This window comes from Parasteatoda tepidariorum, chromosome 10 (assembly GCF_982258835.1).
Source record: "Parasteatoda tepidariorum strain Cologne lab strain chromosome 10, Ptep-v5.0, whole genome shotgun sequence".
NCBI lineage: Eukaryota > Metazoa > Arthropoda > Arachnida > Araneae > Theridiidae > Parasteatoda > Parasteatoda tepidariorum.
The window spans coordinates 33,119,764-33,128,461 of NC_141764.1; positions in this window are offsets into that span (position 1 = coordinate 33,119,764).

An 8,698-nucleotide genomic window follows, 5' to 3' on the forward strand; every position below is an offset into this window, starting at 1 on the left:
TCTGAATTCATATTTTTATATGGCAATTCTTTTTTCTAGGCATAAAAATATCAAACATTGCTTTTCTTGTGAATTTTCTAATATTATTTCATTACCTAAAACACTCCAGCTGAACTGTAACATCAGTTACAGAGGGGATACAGAATATGCTTGTGATCGCATCTTCATTTAATTTCACAAATAAACTGATGATGGATATCTACCCTATTTGACAGATTATTTGAAACATGAAAAATAAAAGGTTATTGCCCGATCAAAATAGTATCATAAAGCTGGCTTTATTTAAAACTTCCACGTTTTTTCTGCCCCCTGATAAGATGGCACCAGTACAATTTTGCAATAAGAATTTCAAGAAGGTTAAATAAGTGTTATACATTTATTTGTTTCTTTATTTGTATATATATATATATATATATATATATATATATATATATATATATATATATATATATATATATATATATATATATATATATATATATATATATATATATATATATATATATATATATATATATATATATATATATATAAAATCGAAATCGGTTTACCCGGCTTAAACAATTAAAGAAGTAAATCTTGAGAAATCTATAAACAGACAAATGTACGGTGCGGCAGAAAAAACTTGATAATCATGAATAACTTTTGACCTAATCACGATATTTTAGATTACAAAATCAGACACAAAAACGTACTTTCTCTGAATATAAGTACCTTTTTTTCCACAAATTTTTTCCACAGATCACATTCTTGGGCTCAATCTTAAAGGTTTGAAGGGGTGACATCAAATATGTTAATTAATTAGTGCAGACGATATTTTAAGTTAAGAAATCAGACTCAAAAACGTACTAGCAATCGAAATTTTGGACTCCTTAATGTTAATTTTACTTTTTGCATAATTCGCCAGCTCTCGAGAGCTTTTTAGGCGAATTGAAAATTTTTTGCTCACAATTATAAAATTATTTTAACCTACGATAATTAAATACAGAAAATAAATTTCAGTAAATATTTATTATTTGTCATTATTTTATTTATTAATATTCGAAAAATTTTGAATTATAATGCATACAATTTTTTACATTATTTTAAAGGATCTAAGTTCGCATGGCAAGATACAAAATTTGAGCATAATCGGTTGAATAATTCCTGAGAAATCGAATTTTGCTTAGTTTCGTAACTTAAAATATCGTCTGCACTAATTAAGTAGCATATTTGAGGTCACCCCCTTGAACGATTAAGATGGAGTCCCTAAAACGTGAAAATACGATCATTAGATCAAAAATCATTCAAGGTAGTCCGCTTTTTTTAATTTTTTTTTTAAATACTTTTTTTTAGAGCACTGTACATTAATATATTTATCCGAAATATCTAACTGCATAATTTTATTGATTTAAATAATCAGGAGGGAGGGTGGAATCCTTTAAAGATATTATATTTTTCAAACACTGTTTCTCTCAGCTTATTATTATTATAATATATAATAATATATAATATTATATAATATTATTATAATATACAATAATATATAATATATAATATTATTATAATATATAATATTATTATAATATACAATAATATATAATATACAATATTATTATAATATGTAATATTATTATAATATGTAACATCATTTAATTTCCTATATTTTTTTATAACCACACAGTAATAGACTACAACTGCCACCAGTTTTGTTTATGGAATAAAATAAATACATTTTTAAGTACAAAACTGTAGTTATCGGGCAAAAATATATATGTAATTGGCAAAATAACAATTATTTTAAAAAAAATTATTGCCAATGTATTGCTAAAAAATTGGTTTCTTTTTTTAAAAAAATATTTCTCCATTGAAGTTCTACACTGATTCTAATGTGCATGAAAATATGTGCTGTCAATAAACCACAGAGGAAAAATGAATAAATAAATAAATAATGCTATAGCAGTAAAAAATTAAATAAAAAATTTGACTACTTGTACTATAAAAAATTTCAGTTTACCTCAACACCAAAAAGGAAAGCAACTAATACACTAAACTTTTTTCCAGTGTCTTGTACTCATGCATAAGAAGGATTTTGCGTCCTAAAAACGGAGAACTATTGCAGAGCCCGCTGAAAGTGAATTTCGAATATGTGTTGTTTAAAAACAAAAAATTATGTCACATAATTTTGAAATTTTTTCTGAACTTTGCAAGTGTGTCCAGTAACAATGTGCACCTCTCTACATAAAATTTCAAAAAATAAATAAATAAGAAGTATTTCAGTTAAAAAAAACTTAAGCGTAAACTTAGTTTCAATCACCATATATCATCAAGCAAAATGAATTGAAAGATGATATTTAATGTGACAGAATTTTAACTTTGCAAGTGTGTCCAGTAACAATGTGCACCTCTCTACATAAAATTTCAAAAAATAAATAAATAAGAAGTATTTCAGTTAAAAAAAACTTAAGCGTAAACTTAGTTTCAATCACCATATATCATCAAGCAAAATGAATTGAAAGATGATATTTAATGTGACAGAATTTTAATAAATTTAATTATGTTCCAAAATGTTTTTTGGTTAAAGAGTCCTACTGACATTAAATTACAGAAGCCGTTGGTGTTGGAGTTATTGTTATCTTATTAAACAAAGAAACGGCAACTTTTGATTTCGACATAATATGTAAATAAAAATTCTTAAGACAAGGTTATCTTTCCTTCTCCAGCCTGTGTGAAGGATTTTTTCCGTTACCAATCCGAGGATCAAACTACAGGAAATTCCTTATCAAAAATTAGGTAAGATACTCATTAGAATGTTTAAAAGAGAAAACGCATAATCGAAACTTGATAAGCCATTAATTAGAAAAGCGAGGTTTGAAAATAAAAAAAGATAAGAATTGTAATTCCATCATATGAAAAGCCTTCAATTTTTATTTGACAGCCTAATTGGCTTTGATATTTTCAATGCAAGCTACCTCAATACTAATTCGTCAGGTTTTGATAATTTCTTTTTCCTCGTCCTTACGACCATTACATGTGTCTATTTTCTTTACTTCCTTTTCGATAGGGATTCAAAAAAACTTGTAGTAAGACCCCCGAAAACACCAGTGTAGTAATAACACAAAGAGTCAATTTTTCTTCTTTTGTTTCGTTTGTTTTTCGTTTCATAAGACTTTTTAACGAATCTTAGATACTTTCGTATAGCTGATTTCACGATTTCGTATCACTGATTCTCGCTCCAGTTATTATCATAATTTTTTTTAATGAAATTTTAACTCTATTTTTGTCAAAATATATAAAAGTCAAAACGTTACATGTAAAAGGGGGTTGCATAAACGCTGCCACAAACAAACTTCAAAGCACATCATCCGGATTAAAATTACATAGTAAACCATGCCCGGAAGTCTCGTCACATGACGCTAGGGGAGTTTTCCCTATTTCAAACTGTTTCTTCGAGTGCTTCTAAACAGGTCGTAACACAAAATCGCCTCTAGCCGCATGCAACGATATGTCTAAGTATGGATTTCTTTGCAATTTTATTCCTGATGATGAACCCTAACTCGAAATTAAATTTTAACTTAAGCTTATCATAATATTTTCGAGACCCCTTAAAAATATAACGATTTGAAACATTTCAACAAAAAATGGATTTAAAATGTCATTTTAAAAAAATCTGTAGCTCTAGGAGCAAAACTAATTTCAGGCTTGACATCCCCACTCCCGAATTAGGCAAGATTAAATATTTGTATAAATACAGCAAAAAATTTGTTCCTTGGTGTAATCCAGAGACAATTCTCTCTTAATAAATCCTATTGGAGTAAAAAACCATGACTATATGATTGCGGTTATTTTCAGTGCAGAAAGTTAGAGCATGTTCCATTACAAAATGTTCAAAAATATTTTTTTAAATTTTTTATGCCCATTTGAAAGTAAAATCAATTAAGCCAAGAGAACTTTGCACTTCACTCCTCTTCATCGGTCATGCCTAATGAATATACTTCATTTATACACATTAATTATTATGTCATCATCATATTTGGCTAGACAGCCCAGGGTGGGCCAGTGCCTTCCTTTGAATTCGAATCCACTTCTCTCTACTTTTGACACTTGTTCGCCAGTTTTTCTCCTTTAGAGTAAGGAAATCAGTCTCAACTAAATCTAGCCATCTCAGCCTGGGTCTACCTCTTTTCCTGTTCGTTAGGGGTTTGTGTAATAGGATTTTCCTTAAATTTGAGTCATCATTCCTTCTGAAAATGTGAGCTGCCCAGTTCATTCGATGTATTTTAATGAATTTCACAATATCTGGCTCTCTGTAGATTTTATACAGTTCAGTATTATATCGTCTTCTCCAGGAATTATTTATTTTTATCCCACCAAGGATGGCCCTCAAAACTTTTCTCTCAAAAATGGCAATTTTATTTTCACCAGCTAGAGTTAGGTTCCAGGTCTCAGAGCCATAGGTAAGTATTGGCCTAATTAATGTTTTATAGAGTAAAAGTTTTGTATTTTTTGATAAAAGAGATGATTTGAAAAAACGTTTTAAACCATAAAAAGCTTTATTTGAACAAATTAGACGACTCCGAATCTCATTATCTATGTTATTGTCGGCAGTAACAATTGAACCAAGGTAAGTAAAATTCTGAACAGTTAATTATTATGTATATTGTTTATATTGATTGATACATAATTTCATACATATGAGGAGTCACAAAATAATATTACGAACCACATCAGGGTTCGTATGAGCCTGAAGAATTAAAAAAAGTGATACTAATTCCCCTTATTCCTGACAGTGGTTCTTTCTATTATCAGCAGATGAGCAATACAATACGAGGCACTTATGACTTCCTCTGGATGATACTGTTGTTGTTCATTTACGTCGCTCTAGAGCTGCACAATGGGCTATTGGCGACGGTCTGGGAAACATCCCTGAGGATAATCCGAAGACATACCATCACAATTTTGATCCTCTGCAGAGGGGATCGCACCCCCGCTTCGGTAGCCCGACGACCTGCACTCGAAGTCGAGCACTTTACGGTCGAACAGTTTAACGAGGACCAATACAGCACACCCTCGTTGATGCAAATGCATTGATTTACATTAGAATCCCTGAATTATATAGTATAGGAGCCTTAATTTACACTAATCTGAGCTTCTGTGACGTCATAATAGGACTCCGTAACTTCCTGTTTGATTTTTTTTTTTTTAAGTTTTTTTTAGCATACTGTGTGAGTATTGCGATGAAAAATTGTATTTTATTCGAATTGTAACTACCAGAACATTTAAATAACTGTTAGTTAGAATATCTTGATTCTTCAACTGTAGAGTTGAATTTTTTAATCTAAAGAGAAAGTTAATGCTAAGAAATTACTGGCTCCTTCACAAGAATTTTTTTTCTTTTTTTTTTTAAATTTCCGGGGTGCGTGCGAACTCTGTTTATGAACTGAAAAAATGTTTCCTGTGAAGGTAGTAAAGAAACATTTCTTGCTGCTGTTATTTTTCAACCGTTTTATTTTTTTTTTATTTATTTATTTATTTTGCGTTAAATAATATTATATATTTAAAATAAATAAAAAATAAAAATAACAAAAATAATAAAAAACTTTTTCTTAAAGGTGGTTATGTATCATCAAGTTTAGCTCGAAAAACAATTTTTTCCTGCATGTTCTTTTAAAGGAACAGGATGTAAATAAAATGCGGGAATTTTAATGCTCCTCCACTGAAATATTCTCTTTTCCACTTCGATACTGGTCTCATGTACAATGCGCAGAAAACAAAACAAAATAAATTTATAAATTACGTAACGCATGAATAACTTTTGATCCATTAAATAAATAATTCCAAGAGACTGAAGATGTAAGATATTACTTGATTAAAAACCTCATTCACTTCAAAAATATACAAGTTGGAAATAACAATAGACGTGTTTCAAGCGCTCAAAGATGGGCGACCATTTTTAAGACTCGCAAGAAAATGTCCATTGTCATGAAGACAAGAAATCATTAATTGCTGCACATTGTTGCAATCGTGGGCACACATTTAATTTCAGCAATCCCAAAACTATTTCCACCCCAGTCACATCAGCTCATCTTGAAGCCCTGGAATCTTATTTCATTCATATAAATTGTGATTCCCTTGTTAACGACCTTAGTTCCTTATCAGCTCCCCATAAGGCATAGAAATGCATTTTACTCTGATTTGCCCCACTTCTTTCTTGATCTGTTTTAAATTTTTTTTTTTTCTCTCTCGGCTACTGCGGTTTTTCTAGTTCTGTTTCTAACCTTGACTTTCCGGTTTCTCATTGACAACTTTACGTTTTATATCTCAAATCACTTTTATTTCTTCCCATAACGTCTGACAAATCTTGAAAATAGGCTCCTTTTCTTGAGCGCCTGAAACATGTTGATTGTTATTTCCAATTTGTATATTTTTGAAGCGAACGTAGTTTCTAATCTAGTAACTTTTGATCTAGTAATCAGATTTTCGCATGCTTCGATGCAATATTAATGGTTCCGTACAGGATAAATTTAAATGTGATAATCAATGTGTTCTGACAACTATTACGAAATTAGACACAAAAACGTGTTTTCTCTAACTAAACAAACGTATCTTTTTTCATTCCTGATTTTTATATTCCTGACCTTCAAAATATAGGGTTAGCCTCATCCTGCAAAATACAAGGTTGTGGAAAATGTCATCCCAATAGTGTAGGCAAAAAATAAGTTGGAAGTTTTGAACTCCTTAAAGCTGATTTCACTTTTTTCACACTAAATAGTATTAAAAAAAAGGAGTATTTTAAAAATGTTCATTCCTCTAGAACTATTTATCCGATTCTGTTCATAGTTTGTATTTTGTTGTTTAAAATTGACTTATAAAAATGATGCAGGAACTTTTTGACCATTATTGAAATGAATAACGAAATAATGAAAACAATACTTTAAAAAATTTATCTTTTAAATAGAATTATCTTTAGATAAACAAGTTTCATAATTATGCTTAAAAATTATTTAAGTATCTTAAATAATAGAGATACAGAGAAATACGCTACACAAAAAACAAGATTAATATTGAGAACATAAAATTTTCGACCGCTCTCCTTTTCAAAGTATTTTTCTTATATTTTCCAGATTGCAGTCGGAAAATTTGTAGTATTTTTAAGTTTTTATTTCTCAAAAGCTATTCAACAAATTTCTTTCAAATTTTAGATATTTTCATATGAAATTAAATTGATATAAAAATTTGAGTACCTTACAATTCAACATTTTTCGACCAATAGAAAATTAAATAATAAAAAGTATTAGATAATTATCGTGGAGTCCCGATTATCCGAGTTTTCGCTTAAACCGAGCTATTAAATATTTCAAGATTTTTTTTTTTTAAGTTTATTTTTTATTTTCAAAATTACCGCCGAAAAAAATTCTGAATTTTATCTTCCAAACACTCCGGGAAGCAAGCTGACGAACAATACGAGATTACCGATGAAATGATCCTTAATATCGTCAATAATGAAAATTAATCTGGCGAAGATGATGAAAACAGTGACAATGAAAAATCAGCATATAAAAATCTCTCATACAGATGGACTAAAAGCTAACGAGAGTGCTATTGAATATATAAAACAACAAGAAAAGGCTACATGAGCCTTCCTGTTAACTAAAAAAAAAAAAAAAATGGCAAAACATTGCTGTAGTAATGTAAAACAAAAGTAATGTAAAACAAAAAAACGATTAAGGACTTATTTAAGTAAACTCTTTAATTCTCATAAAGTATTCTCTTTAAGAGTTTTTAAGTAAGTTTTTTAATTATAATATGAATTGTATGCGGTGTACTCGAACAAATTTTATATTTGTTAAACATATTACATTTATACCTACTCTTTTTCTTTCCTTTTTTATACTCTTCGCTATAACCTAGTTTTTTCAGTTATCTAAGTTAGTCGTGGTTCACATTAACTCGGATAATCGTGATTACACTACCCTGTACTAAAATAATTTTCCACGTGGTGATACAGCATGTCTTTTATTTTATACACTAAATAAAAACTTTTTTTTTTTAAACGTTTTGATTTATTTCATTAGTTCCGTGAGGTTAGGAGAAATGCGCATACAGAGAAACTTACATTTTGGGGCCCAAAATTTTAAACCATTTTCCTGCCTAGCCCTATTGAAACCATATTTTCCAGATTGCTGCTACCCATTAACCCACGATATATTTAGGGTCATAAATCAGAAAATGTACGTTATTGCGTCTGATTTTGCTATTTTAAAAATCTTCTGCTTAAATTAATTTGCATATATAAGATCTTGCATATCAATGCTTCAAACTATTCTACCAACAATTCAAATTACATTAAATCAAAAGTTATTAAGGTGTTTAATTTTTTTAAAATTTTATTTTACCACGGTTATTGTGTCAAAAATGTATGAAAAATATCGGTAAATTTAAAATTTTCCAAAATTTATCCTTTAATTTGATTATTTTTTCTTTTTTTTTAAGTTAAAAATTTATGTTTGCAGGCTAAAATAAAAAAAAAATAAAAAAATTCCAACTCGTTTTTAATTTTTCACATTAATATATCAATAATAGATTTTAAAGAGTTATAATAAAATACTAACTCAAATTCGAAGTTCTCTTCAAAAATCATGATAATAATTTCCGTTGACCTTGCAAATACTTAAAATATTGTAAAAGATTGTCTATGAATTCATTTCAAACTTTTTTT